This window comes from Synchiropus splendidus, chromosome 4 (assembly GCF_027744825.2).
Source record: "Synchiropus splendidus isolate RoL2022-P1 chromosome 4, RoL_Sspl_1.0, whole genome shotgun sequence".
In the NCBI taxonomy this organism is placed as follows: Eukaryota; Metazoa; Chordata; class Actinopteri; order Syngnathiformes; family Callionymidae; genus Synchiropus; species Synchiropus splendidus.
In genome coordinates, this window is record NC_071337.1 from 13310101 (window position 1) to 13322448 (window position 12348).

A 12348-nucleotide genomic window follows, 5' to 3' on the forward strand; every position below is an offset into this window, starting at 1 on the left:
ACTGGAGCCTAAATCGAGCGCCTTAGACCGCTCGGCCACGCTACCGATATACTGCCATTACCACAAAGAATTGGACAGACTCCGCTCCCTCACCTTTCAACGCTTGTGAGTTTATATCAAAACAGAATGATTTACTTGTGATTCGCTCCTCTTCAGATCAACAGCAGAATTGTCACTTTCTTCATTTTCATCACAAAACATTTGTTAAAAAAATGTTTCATGATGGCCCAGGCAATGAGGGGGTAGCTGGTGATTAGCTTCTTGAGAATAGAATTGGCAGCGGTGGGATTCGAACCCACGCCCCCAAAGACACTGGAGCCTTTGCGAAATGTTGTGGAAGCTGTCTTTGGAATCAGTAACACCAGCTGCCCCTATGGGATGGCACGAATTCAGTTGAACACTGGATTTCATTTTTTCACAGTACTGTGGCAGGACAAAACGGCCAGGATTCTCTGGTTAGGAACGTGATGTTTAGTCTATTCTAAAATTACCTTTCTTCATTTTCATCACAAAACATTTGTTAAAAAAAAGGTTCATGGCGATCACGCTACCGATAATATATTTAGAAATAATTGTTGTTACGCTCCTTTGTTCTTCAATATTAAAGTCCCTAACGCTAAACCCCACCCTCCAAAAAACAAGAAATGAGATCTGGCTGTCGACTTTCTGGTGGGAAACAGATCAGGAGACAAGACTATTATTACCATGATAATCTTTGAATATATGCTTTATTGTGTGCAATGACAAAGTTGAAGGCCAGAATACACATTACAGGATTTACAAATATTGGCTTTGTTAAAAAGGGACGACGACTTGTGCCAGCAACATTGTTGAATGTTCGATTAGCGTCTTTCGCTTCATAATGCATTGGTCAGCAGCGGGACTCAAAAGGAAACCAAATCACAGCCACTGCAGTAGAGGATGGGCACAGTGGTGACTGAAGAACCAGGACAGGAAGCACTCCAGGTTTTGGGTTCTGCATCTTGGCAACAACAAGGTGATGATTCCGAATGTCCGGCCTGTGATCATTCATTTGTGGCTGAGGGAAGAAAAGGGTCAGAAACTACTGTTCATGTTTACGTTCTGACAAGCTGAAGACTCTACCTGGTGCTTCCTGTGAGGAGGGTTCAGTTGCTGCCGGGGCTCCGGAACCTTCTGCTCATGAGGGCAGAAAACGTTATTTCAGTGTTAGTCTTGAAGTACTGTGTTAGAAATAGTTGCAACCCAGTACACACCTGGTTAACACTGTCAAGGTCCATCTATGTGAAACAGACACACGAGACAAGTGCTTTTAAATAATTACAGTTGGCAGCAGTGGGATTCGAACCCACGCCCCAGGAGCGAGGAAGTTTGACCAATCAGGAGGGAGCAGAACATGTGACAAAGCGTGAAAGCAACATGTTATGTCAAGGGAGGCAGAGACATTCATTACCGAATTGAGCTCTTGTCGTCAGAAGTTAAGCGCAACACAATTTTATGTTTTCAACAATATGGTGAGTATATACTCATTCATGGCAGGATGACAATGCATAACAATAACTTTACTTTGTGTGTCATGTTGTTCATGTGATATTCAGTGTGTAGTACTGGGGGAAGTGTTACCTGAGAGGAAAGCCACCCGTTTCCGTTTTTATTTTTTAACGGTTCAACTGTGCCATATGACATGAGTTAATATTGTGTATGTGGTAGCGCTCTCCAGTTAAGGTGGTGTTTTCATTGAGCCAACGTTGGGTTGCCAGTGAGAGTGTTGTTGACTTGTGAGTTCATATCAAAACACAATGATTTACTTTAGATTTGCTCCTCTTCAGATCAACAGTAGAATTGTGTAAAAAGATCTTTCTTCATTTTCATCACAAAACGTTTCAGGCATTTATATTTTGGCATAATGTGTTGGTCTCAGTACACTTAAGCAGAACAAATCGATTAGCCTCGTCCTGGTATAGAAGCTGTCTTTGGAATCAGTAACACCAGCTCCCCCTGTGGGATGGCACTAAAGCAGAGGCGAAACACAACAGAACACTTGTCTGTACACACAGTATGTATCTGGATTTCTTTTTTTAAATTACCATTACTTAAGACTAGTTGGAACACAACAAAATCTCACCTGGCAGCGGTGGGATTCGAACCCACGCCCCCGAAGAGACTGGAGCCTTAATCCAGCGCCTTAGACCGCTCGGCCACGCTACCGATATACTGCCATTACCACAAAGAATTGGACAGACTCCGCTCCCTCACCTTTCAACGTTTGTGAGTTTATATCAAAACAGAATGATTTACTTGTGATTCGCTCCTCTTCAGATCAACAGCAGAATTGTCACATTTTCATCACAAAACATTTGTTAAAAAAATGTTTCATGACGGCCCAGGCAATGAGGGGGTAGCTGGTGATTAGCTTCTTGAGAATAGAATTTGCAGCGGTGGGATTCGAACCCACGCCCCCAAAGACACTGGAGCCTTTGCGAAATGTTGTGGAAGCTGTCTTTGGAATCAGTAACACCAGCTGCCCCTATGGGATGGCATGAAAGCAGTGGCGAAATTCAATTGAACACTGAATTTCATTTTTTACAGTACCATTATTTATGACTTCAGTTGGAACTCATCAAAATCACACTTGCCAGCGGTGGGATTCGAACCCACGCCCCCAAAGAGACTGGAGCCTTAATCCAGCGCCTTAGACCGCTCGGCCACGCTACCAATATACTGGCATTTCCATGAACGGGACAAGAACAGACGATTAAGCCTGCCAAGCGTGTGGTCTTGTTTTTTTCTTTGGCCGTGCTGGGAGGGAACTAATCGCTACGGGATTGCACCACCAATCTACGAAGGTGGTGCACCAAAAACTCTCCTGGCAGCGGTGAGACTCGAACCCACCCAGCTGAAGAGACTGGAGCCGTAGAGAAATATTAGTGTTTTAGAAGCTGTCTTTGGAATCAGTAAGACCAGCTCCCCCTGTGGGATGGCACAAACTCAGAGGCGAAACACAACAGAACACTTGTCTGTTGACACAGCATGTATCTGGATTTCTTTTTTTTAAATTAACATGACTGAAGACTTTAGTTGGAACTCAACAAAATCCCACCTGGCAGCGGTGGGATTCGGACCCATGCCCCCGAAGAGACTGGAGCCTTAATCCAGCGCCTTAGACCGCTCGGCCACGCTACCAATACTCTGAAGTGCCTCAGTTCTCGACCACAATCCGTTCCAGACGGCCGTTCGAGAAGTGAATTGTTCGAAATCTCAAGTGTTAGAAATCTGAATCGATTTTTCCCATTACAATGAATGGAAAAAGACACAATGCATTCCAAGCCTTAAAATAGGCTTTTGTAGGAGTGAATGCAGAGTGTCTGCTGCAGGTGCGCTGTTCCTCGATGTGTGTGGCCGCTGCATGTGGGAGGGGTTGCCGAGTGAGTGACGTCTCTCCAGAAGTGAAGAGGTGCCCGGTGCGTGTCCAGCTCTGAATGTGCGCTTCTGTGCAGTTCGGCTGTGACAAAGTCATAAACCAAGTAACGCTCTGTCTGAGACGCGCCACATCCCTGTCCCAGCTCCAGCCCACAACAGGACATCAAATCCTGGAGTGAGCACTCCAGCCTCGGAGGTGTGGAGAGCGAGCACCTCCCCTGTGGCACTCTACCACGGTCCAGTGCGGAGACAGGAAAGGTTTTACACCTCAATATGAAGAAAAAACAGTCACTAAATGGAGCTAACGGGACACGTCTGCAGACAGAGGCTGTGTTGTCCACAATAACAAAGCGCGTCGTGGGTCAGCTGATCGGTCCGCGCACGTTATGTTTTTTCCGGCTTATTTCGGGGGAGTTTGAGTTCTGGATTTACGTTCGAAATCCAAAGCAAAAAAAATCTAGAAATTTTTGTTAGAATTCCGAGACATTCCAAAACTGAGGCACCACTGTATTTAAATAATGACAACTGGCAGCAGCGGGATTCGAACCCACAACCCCAAGGGTACTGGTGCCTGACAATGTTGGAGTGTTGGCCAATTGCATTTCTCCTTTTTCAACATTCGCCACCAATCGCTGTCTCTGCTCTCTAAGCTGCTACATAATTTGACCAATCAGGAGCGAGCAGATGACGCAACAAAGTGGTAAAGCGACATGTTACGTCAAGGGAGGCGGACACATTCATTACTGTACGGAGCTCTCGTCGTCAGAAGTTAAGCAATATGGTATTTACTCATTCATGGCAGGATGATAATGCATAAAAATAACTTAACAGTTCAACTATGCCGTATGAAATGAGTTAATATCACTTATGTGGTAACGCTGTCAAGATAAGGTGGTGTTTTCATTGAGCCAACGCTGGGTTGCCAGTGAGAGTGTTGTTGACTTGTGAGTTCATATCAAAACACAATGATTTACTTTAGATTTGCTCCTCTTCAGATCAACAGTAAAATTGTGTAAAATTACCTTTCTTCATTTTCATCACAAAACGTTTCAGGCATTTATATTTTGGCATAATGTGTTGGTCTCAGTACACTTAAGCAGAACAAATCGATTTGCCTCGTCGTGGTATAGAAGCTGTCTTTGGAATCAGTAACACCAGCTCCCCCTGTGGGATGGCACTAAAGCAGAGGCGAAACACAACAGAACACTTGTCTGTTGACACAGCATGTATCTGGATTTCATTTTTCACAGTACCATTATTTACGACTGGTTGGAATTCATCAAAAACTGGCTTGGCAGCGGTGGGATTCGAACCCACGCCTCCAAAGAGACTGGAGCCTAAATCCAGCGCCTTAGACCGCTCGGCCACGCTACCGATATTGGCGCATCTCCGCCAATAATTGGATAGACCTCCTTCCTCACCTGTTGATCTGGTCCCTTGTTTATCCCATGGTTACTTCGCCTCATATTTAGAAATAATTGTTGTTACGCTTCTTTGTTCTTAAATATTAAACTCCCTAATGCTAAACCTCAAAAAATAACTTTACTTTGTGTGTCATGTTGTTCATGTGATATTCAGTGTGTAGTACTGGGGGAAGCGTTACCTGAGAGGAAAGCCACCCGTTTCCGTTTTTATTTTTTAACGGTTCAACTGTGCCATATGACATGAGTTAATATTGTGTATGTGGTAGCGCTCTCCAGTTAAGGTGGTGTTTTCATTGAGCCAACGTTGGGTTGCCAGTGAGAGTGCTGTTGACTTGTGAGTTCATATCAAAACAGAATGATTTACTTTAGATTTGCCCCTCTTCAGATCAACAGTAGAATTGTGTAAAAAGATCTTTCTTCATTTTCATCACAAAGCGTTTCAGGCATTTATATTTTGGCATAATGTGTTGGTCTCAGCACACTTAAGCAGAACAAATCGATTTGCCTCGTCCTGGTATAGAAGCTGTCTTTGGAATCAGTAACACCAGCTCCCCCTGTGGGATGGCACTAAAGCAGAGGCGAAACACAACAGAACACTTGTCTGTACACACAGTATGTATCTGGATTTCTTTTTTTAAATTACCATTACTTAAGACTAGTTGGAACACAACAAAATCTCACCTGGCAGCGGTGGGATTCGAACCCACGCCACCGAAGAGACTGGAGCCTTAATCCAGCGCCTTAGACCGCTCGGCCACGCTACCGATATACTGCCATTACCACAAAGAGCTGACATCAGAATTGTCACTTTCTTCATTTTCATCACAAAACATTTGTTAAAAAAAGGTTTCATGACGGCCCAGGCAATGAGGGGGTAGCTGGTGATTAGCTTCTTTAGAATAGAATTTGCAGCGGTGGGATTCGAACCCACGCCCCCGAAGAGACTGGAGCCTTAATCCAGCGCCTTAGACCGCTCGGCCACGCTACCGATATACTGCCATTACCACAAAGAATTGGACAGACTCCGCTCCCTCACCTTTCAACGTTTGTGAGTTTATATCAAAACAGAATGATTTACTTGTGATTCGCTCCTCTTCAGATCAACAGCAGAATTGTCACTTTCTTCATTTTCATCACAAAACATTTGTTAAAAAAATGTTTCATGACGGCCCAGGCAATGAGGGGGTAGCTGGTGATTAGCTTCTTGAGAATAGAATTTGCAGCGGTGGGATTCGAACCCACGCCCCCAAAGACACTGGAGCCTTTGCGAAATGTTGTGGAAGCTGTCTTTGGAATCAGTAACACCAGCTGCCCCTATGGGATGGCACGAAAGCAGTGGCGAAACTCAATTGAACACTGGATTTCATTTTTTTACAGTACTGTGGCAGGACAAAACGGCCAGGATTCTCTGGTTAGGAACGTGATGTTTATTCTTCTTCTGGACACAAACTTCCAACACATTTCCCCACACAGCCTCCATATATACCCTCATCATACCTCTGGGTGAGAGGCCACACGTCCCAAGTGCCCACAACATTACCATTATTTATGACATTAGTTGGAACTCAACAAAATCTCACTTGGCAGCGGTGGGATTCGAACCCACGCCCCCGAAGAGACTGGAGCCTTAATCCAGCGCCTTAGACCGCTCGGCCACGCTACCGATATACTGCCACAACCACAAAGAATTGGACAGACTCCGCTCCCTCACCTTTCAACGCTACACCTACCAATACTCTGAAGTGCCTCAGTTCTCGACCACAATCCGTTCCAGACGGCCGTTCGAGAAGTGAATTGTTCGAAATCTCAAGTGTTAGAAATCTGAATCGATTTTTCCCATTACAATGAATGGAAAAACAAACAATGCATTCCAAGCCTTAAAATAGGCTTTTGTAGGAGTGAATGTAGAGTGTCTGCTGCAGGTGCGCTGTTCCTCTATGTGTGTGGCCGCTGCATGTGGGAGGGGTTGCAGAGTGAGCGACGTCTCTCCAGAAGTGAAGAGGTGCCCGGTGCGTGTCCAGCTCTGAATGTGCGCTTCTGTGCAGTTTGGCTGTGACAAAGTCATAAACCAAGTAACGCTCTGTCTGAGACGCGCCACATCCCTGTCCCAGCTCCAGCCCACAACAGGACATCAAACCCTGGAGTGCGCGCTCCAGCCTCGGAGGTGTGGAGAGCGAGCACCTCTCCTGTGACACTCTACCACGGTCCAGTGCAGAGACAGAAAAGGTTTTACACCTCAATATGAAGAAAAAACAGTCACTAAATGGAGCTAACGGGACACGTCTGCAGACAGAGGCTGTGTTGTACACAATAACAAAGCGCGTCATGGGTCAGCTGATCGGTCCGCGCACGTTATGTTTTTTCCGGCTTATTTCGGGGGCGTTTGAGTTCTGGATTTACGTTCGAAATCCAAAGCAAAAAAAATCTCGAAATTTTTGTTAGAATTCCGAGACGTTCCAAAACTGAGGCACCACTGTATTTAAATAATGACCACTGGCAGCAGCGGGATTCGAACCCACGACCCCAAGGGTACTGGTGCCTGACAATGTTGGAGTGTTGGCCAATTGCATTTCTCCTTTTTCAACATCCGCCACCAATCGCTGTCTCTGCTCTCTAAGCTGCTACATAATTTGACCAATCAGGAGCGAGCAGAGGACGCAACAAAGTGGTAAAGCGACATGTTACGTCAAGGGAGGCGGACACATTCATTACTGTACGGAGCTCTCGTCGTCAAAAGTTAAGCAATATGGTATTTACTCATTCATGGCAGGATGATAATGCATAAAAATAACTTAACAGTTCAACTATGCCGTATGACATGAGGTAATATCGTGTATGTGGTAGCGCTCTCCAGTTAAGGTGGTGTTTTCATTGAGCCAACGTTGGGTTGCCAGTGAGAGTGTTGTTGACTTGTGAGTTCATATCAAAACACAATGATTTACTTTAGATTTGCTCCTCTTCAGATCAACAGTAAAATTGTGTAAAATTACCTTTCTTCATTTTCATCACAAAACGTTTCAGGCATTTATATTTTGGCATAATGTGTTGGTCTCAGTACACTTAAGCAGAACAAATCGATTTGCCTCGTCGTGGTATAGAAGCTGTCTTTGGAATCAGTAACACCAGCTCCCCCTGTGGGATGGCACTAAAGCAGAGGCGAAACACAACAGAACACTTGTCTGTTGACACAGCATGTATCTGGATTTCATTTTTTACAGTAACTTTATTTACGACTTTGGTCGGAACTCATCAAAAACCCGCTTGGCAGCGGTGGGATTCGAACCCACGCCTCCTAAGAGACTGGAGCCTAAATCCAGCGCCTTAGACCGCTCGGCCACGCTACCGACATTGGCGCAACTCCGCCAATAATTGGATAGACCCCCTTCCTCACCTGTTGATCTGGTCCCTTGTTTATCCCATGGTTACTTCGCCTCATATTTAGAAATAATTGTTGTTACGCTTCTTTGTTCTTAAATATTAAACTCCCTAATGCTAAACCTCAAAAAATGACTTTACTTTGTGTGTCATGTTGTTCATGTGATATTCAGTGTGTAGTACTGGGGGAAGCGTTACCTGAGAGGAAAGCCACCCGTTTCCGTTTTTATTTTTTAACGGTTCAACTGTGCCATATGACATGAGTTAATATCGTGTATGTGGTAGCGCTCTCCAGTTAAGGTGGTGTTTTCATTGAGCCAACGCTGGGTTGCCAGTGAGAGTGTTGTTGACTTGTGAGTTCATATCAAAACACAACAGAACACTTGTCTGTACACACAGTATGTATCTGGATTTCTTTTTTTAAATTACCATTACTTAAGACTAGTTGGAACACAACAAAATCTCACCTGGCAGCGGTGGGATTCGAACCCACGCCCCCGAAGAGACTGGAGCCTTAATCCAGCGCCTTAGACCGCTCGGCCACGCTACCGATATACTGCCATTACCACAAAGAATTGGACAGACTCCGCTCCCTCACCTTTCAACGTTTGTGAGTTTATATCAAAACAGAATGATTTACTTGTGATTCGCTCCTCTTCAGATCAACAGCAGAATTGTCACTTTCTTCATTTTCATCACAAAACATTTGTTAAAAAAATGTTTCATGACGGCCCAGGCAATGAGGGGGTAGCTGGTGATTAGCTTCTTGAGAATAGAATTGGCAGCGGTGGGATTCGAACCCACGCCCCCAAAGACACTGGAGCCTTTGCGAAATGTTGTGGAAGCTGTCTTTGGAATCAGTAACACCAGCTGCCCCTATGGGATGGCACGAAAGCAGTGGCGAAACTCAATTGAACACTGGATTTCATTTTTTTACAGTACTGTGGCAGGACAAAACGGCCAGGATTCTCTGGTTGTTTATTCTTCTTCTGGACACAAACTTCCAACACATTTCCCCACACAGCCTCCATATATACCCTCATCATACCTCTGGGTGAGAGGCCACACGTCCCAAGTGCCCACAACATTACCATTATTTATGACATTAGTTGGAACTCAACAAAATCTCACTTGGCAGCGGTGGGATTCGAACCCACGCCCCCGAAGAGACTAGAGCCTTAATCCAGCGCCTTAGACCGCTCGGCCACGCTACCAATATACTGCCACAACCACAAAGAATTGGACAGACTCCGCTCCCTCACCTTTCAACGCTACACCTACCAATACTCTGAAGTGCCTCAGTTCTCGACCACAATCCGTTCCAGACGGCCGTTCGAGAAGTGAATTGTTCGAAATCTCAAGTGTTAGAAATCTGAATCGATTTTTCCCATTACAATGAATGGAAAAACAAACAATGCATTCCAAGCCTTAAAATAGGCTTTTGTAGGAGTGAATGTAGAGTGTCTGCTGCAGGTGCGCTATTCGTCTATGTGTGTGGCCGCTGCATGTGGGAGGGGTTGCAGAGTGAGCGACGTCTCTCCAGAAGTGAAGAGGTGCCCGGTGCGTGTCCAGCTCTGAATGTGCGCTTCTGTGCAGTTTGGCTGTGACAAAGTCATAAACCAAGTAACGCTCTGTCTGAGACGCGCCACATCCCTGTCCCAGCTCCAGCCCACAACAGGACATCAAACCCTGGAGTGCGCGCTCCAGCCTCGGAGGTGTGGAGAGCGAGCACCTCTCCTGTGACACTCTACCACGGTCCAGTGCAGAGACAGAAAAGGTTTTACACCTCAATATGAAGAAAAAACAGTCACTAAATGTAGCTAACGGGACACGTCTGCATACAGAGGCTGTGTTGTACACAATAACAAAGCGCGTCATGGGTCAGCTGATCGGTCCGCGCACGTTATGTTTTTTCCGGCTTATTTCGGGGGCGTTTGAGTTCTGGATTTACGTTCGAAATCCAAAGCAAAAAAAATCTCGAAATTTTTGTTAGAATTCCGAGACGTTCCAAAACTGAGGCACCACTGTATTTAAATAATGACCACTGGCAGCAGCGGGATTCGAACCCACGACCCCAAGGGTACTGGTGCCTGACAATGTTGGAGTGTTGGCCAATTGCATTTCTCCTTTTTCAACATCCGCCACCAATCGCTGTCTCTGCTCTCTAAGCTGCTACATAATTTGACCAATCAGGAGCGAGCAGATGACGCAACAAAGTGGTAAAGCGACATGTTACGTCAAGGGAGGCGGACACATTCATTACTGTACGGAGCTCTCGTCGTCAAAAGTTAAGCAATATGGTATTTACTCATTCATGGCAGGATGATAATGCATAAAAATAACTTAACAGTTCAACTATGCCGTATGACATGAGGTAATATCGTGTATGTGGTAGCGCTCTCCAGTTAAGGTGGTGTTTTCATTGAGCCAACGTTGGGTTGCCAGTGAGAGTGTTGTTGACTTGTGAGTTCATATCAAAACACAATGATTTACTTTAGATTTGCTCCTCTTCAGATCAACAGTAAAATTGTGTAAAATTACCTTTCTTCATTTTCATCACAAAACGTTTCAGGCATTTATATTTTGGCATAATGTGTTGGTCTCAGTACACTTAAGCAGAACAAATCGATTTGCCTCGTCGTGGTATAGAAGCTGTCTTTGGAATCAGTAACACCAGCTCCCCCTGTGGGATGGCACTAAAGCAGAGGCGAAACACAACAGAACACTTGTCTGTTGACACAGCATGTATCTGGATTTCATTTTTTACAGTAACTTTATTTACGACTTTGGTCGGAACTCATCAAAAACCCGCTTGGCAGCGGTGGGATTCGAACCCACGCCTCCTAAGAGACTGGAGCCTAAATCCAGCGCCTTAGACCGCTCGGCCACGCTACCGACATTGGCGCATCTCCGCCAATAATTGGATAGACCCCCTTCCTCACCTGTTGATCTGGTCCCTTGTTTATCCCATGGTTACTTCGCCTCATATTTAGAAATAATTGTTGTTACGCTTCTTTGTTCATAAATATTAAACTCCCTAATGCTAAACCTCAAAAAATGACTTTACTTTGTGTGTCATGTTGTTCATGTGATATTCAGTGTGTAGTACTGGGGGAAGCGTTACCTGAGAGGAAAGCCACCCGTTTCTGTTTTTATTTTTTAACAGTTCAACTGTGCCATATGACATGAGTTAATATCGTGTATGTGGTAGCGCTCTCCAGTTAAGGTGGTGTTTTCATTGAGCCAACGCTGGGTTGCCAGTGAGAGTGTTGTTGACTTGTGAGTTCATATCAAAACACAATGATTTACTTTAGATTTGCCCCTCTTCAGATCAACAGTAGAATTGTGTAAAATTACCTTTCTTCATTTTCATCACAAAACGTTTCAGGCATTTATATTTTGGCATAATGTGTTGGTCTCAGTACACTTAAGCAGAACAAATCGATTTGCCTAGTCGTGGTATAGAAGCTGTCTTTGGAATCAGTAACACCAGCTCCCCCTGTGGGATGGCACTAAAGCAGAGGCGAAACACAACAGAACACTTGTCTGTACACACAGTATGTATCTGGATTTCTTTTTTTAAATTACCATTACTTAAGACTAGTTGGAACACAACAAAATCTCACCTGGCAGCGGTGGGATTCGAACCCACGCCCCCGAAGAGACTGGAGCCTTAATCCAGCGCCTTAGACCGCTCGGCCACGCTACCGATATACTGCCATTACCACAAAGAATTGGACAGACTCCGCTCCCTCACCTTTCAACGTTTGTGAGTTTATATCAAAACAGAATGATTTACTTGTGATTCGCTCCTCTTCAGATCAACAGCAGAATTGTCACTTTCTTCATTTTCATCACAAAACATTTGTTAAAAAAATGTTTCATGACGGCCCAGGCAATGAGGGGGTAGCTGGTGATTAGCTTCTTGAGAATAGAATTGGCAGCGGTGGGATTCGAACCCACGCCCCCAAAGACACTGGAGCCTTTGCGAAATGTTGTGGAAGCTGTCTTTGGAATCAGTAACACCAGCTGCCCCTATGGGATGGCACGAAAGCAGTGGCGAAACTCAATTGAACACTGGATTTCATTTTTTTACAGTACTGTGGCAGGACAAAACGGCCAGGATTCTCTGGTTGTTTATTCTTCTTCT

At 45.0% G+C, this 12348-nt stretch overlaps 12 non-coding genes across 12 annotated transcripts; all 12 read right to left on the reverse strand.

Annotated features, from left to right (window-relative positions):
- Positions 1-2105: 2105 nt before the first annotated feature.
- Positions 2106-2187, reverse strand: trnal-aag (transfer RNA leucine (anticodon AAG)). The gene has a single exon. It is a non-coding gene; the product is annotated as a tRNA-Leu (tRNA).
- A 425-nt stretch (positions 2188-2612) lies between these two features.
- Positions 2613-2694, reverse strand: trnal-aag (transfer RNA leucine (anticodon AAG)). Its single transcript has one exon. It is a non-coding gene; the product is annotated as a tRNA-Leu (tRNA).
- Positions 2695-3080: 386 nt separating this feature from the next.
- Positions 3081-3162, reverse strand: trnal-aag (transfer RNA leucine (anticodon AAG)). The gene has a single exon. It is a non-coding gene; the product is annotated as a tRNA-Leu (tRNA).
- Positions 3163-4691: 1529 nt separating this feature from the next.
- Positions 4692-4773, reverse strand: trnal-uag (transfer RNA leucine (anticodon UAG)). Its single transcript has one exon. It is a non-coding gene; the product is annotated as a tRNA-Leu (tRNA).
- Positions 4774-5505: 732 nt separating this feature from the next.
- trnal-aag (transfer RNA leucine (anticodon AAG)) lies at positions 5506-5587 on the reverse strand. Its single transcript has one exon. It is a non-coding gene; the product is annotated as a tRNA-Leu (tRNA).
- Positions 5588-5729: 142 nt separating this feature from the next.
- On the reverse strand, positions 5730-5811 carry trnal-aag (transfer RNA leucine (anticodon AAG)). The gene has a single exon. It is a non-coding gene; the product is annotated as a tRNA-Leu (tRNA).
- Positions 5812-6404: 593 nt separating this feature from the next.
- On the reverse strand, positions 6405-6486 carry trnal-aag (transfer RNA leucine (anticodon AAG)). Its single transcript has one exon. It is a non-coding gene; the product is annotated as a tRNA-Leu (tRNA).
- Positions 6487-8085: 1599 nt separating this feature from the next.
- Positions 8086-8167, reverse strand: trnal-uag (transfer RNA leucine (anticodon UAG)). Its single transcript has one exon. It is a non-coding gene; the product is annotated as a tRNA-Leu (tRNA).
- Positions 8168-8666: 499 nt separating this feature from the next.
- On the reverse strand, positions 8667-8748 carry trnal-aag (transfer RNA leucine (anticodon AAG)). Its single transcript has one exon. It is a non-coding gene; the product is annotated as a tRNA-Leu (tRNA).
- A 582-nt stretch (positions 8749-9330) lies between these two features.
- trnal-aag (transfer RNA leucine (anticodon AAG)) lies at positions 9331-9412 on the reverse strand. Its single transcript has one exon. It is a non-coding gene; the product is annotated as a tRNA-Leu (tRNA).
- Positions 9413-11011: 1599 nt separating this feature from the next.
- trnal-uag (transfer RNA leucine (anticodon UAG)) lies at positions 11012-11093 on the reverse strand. The gene has a single exon. It is a non-coding gene; the product is annotated as a tRNA-Leu (tRNA).
- A 732-nt stretch (positions 11094-11825) lies between these two features.
- On the reverse strand, positions 11826-11907 carry trnal-aag (transfer RNA leucine (anticodon AAG)). Its single transcript has one exon. It is a non-coding gene; the product is annotated as a tRNA-Leu (tRNA).
- Between the last annotated feature and the right edge of the window lie 441 nt (positions 11908-12348).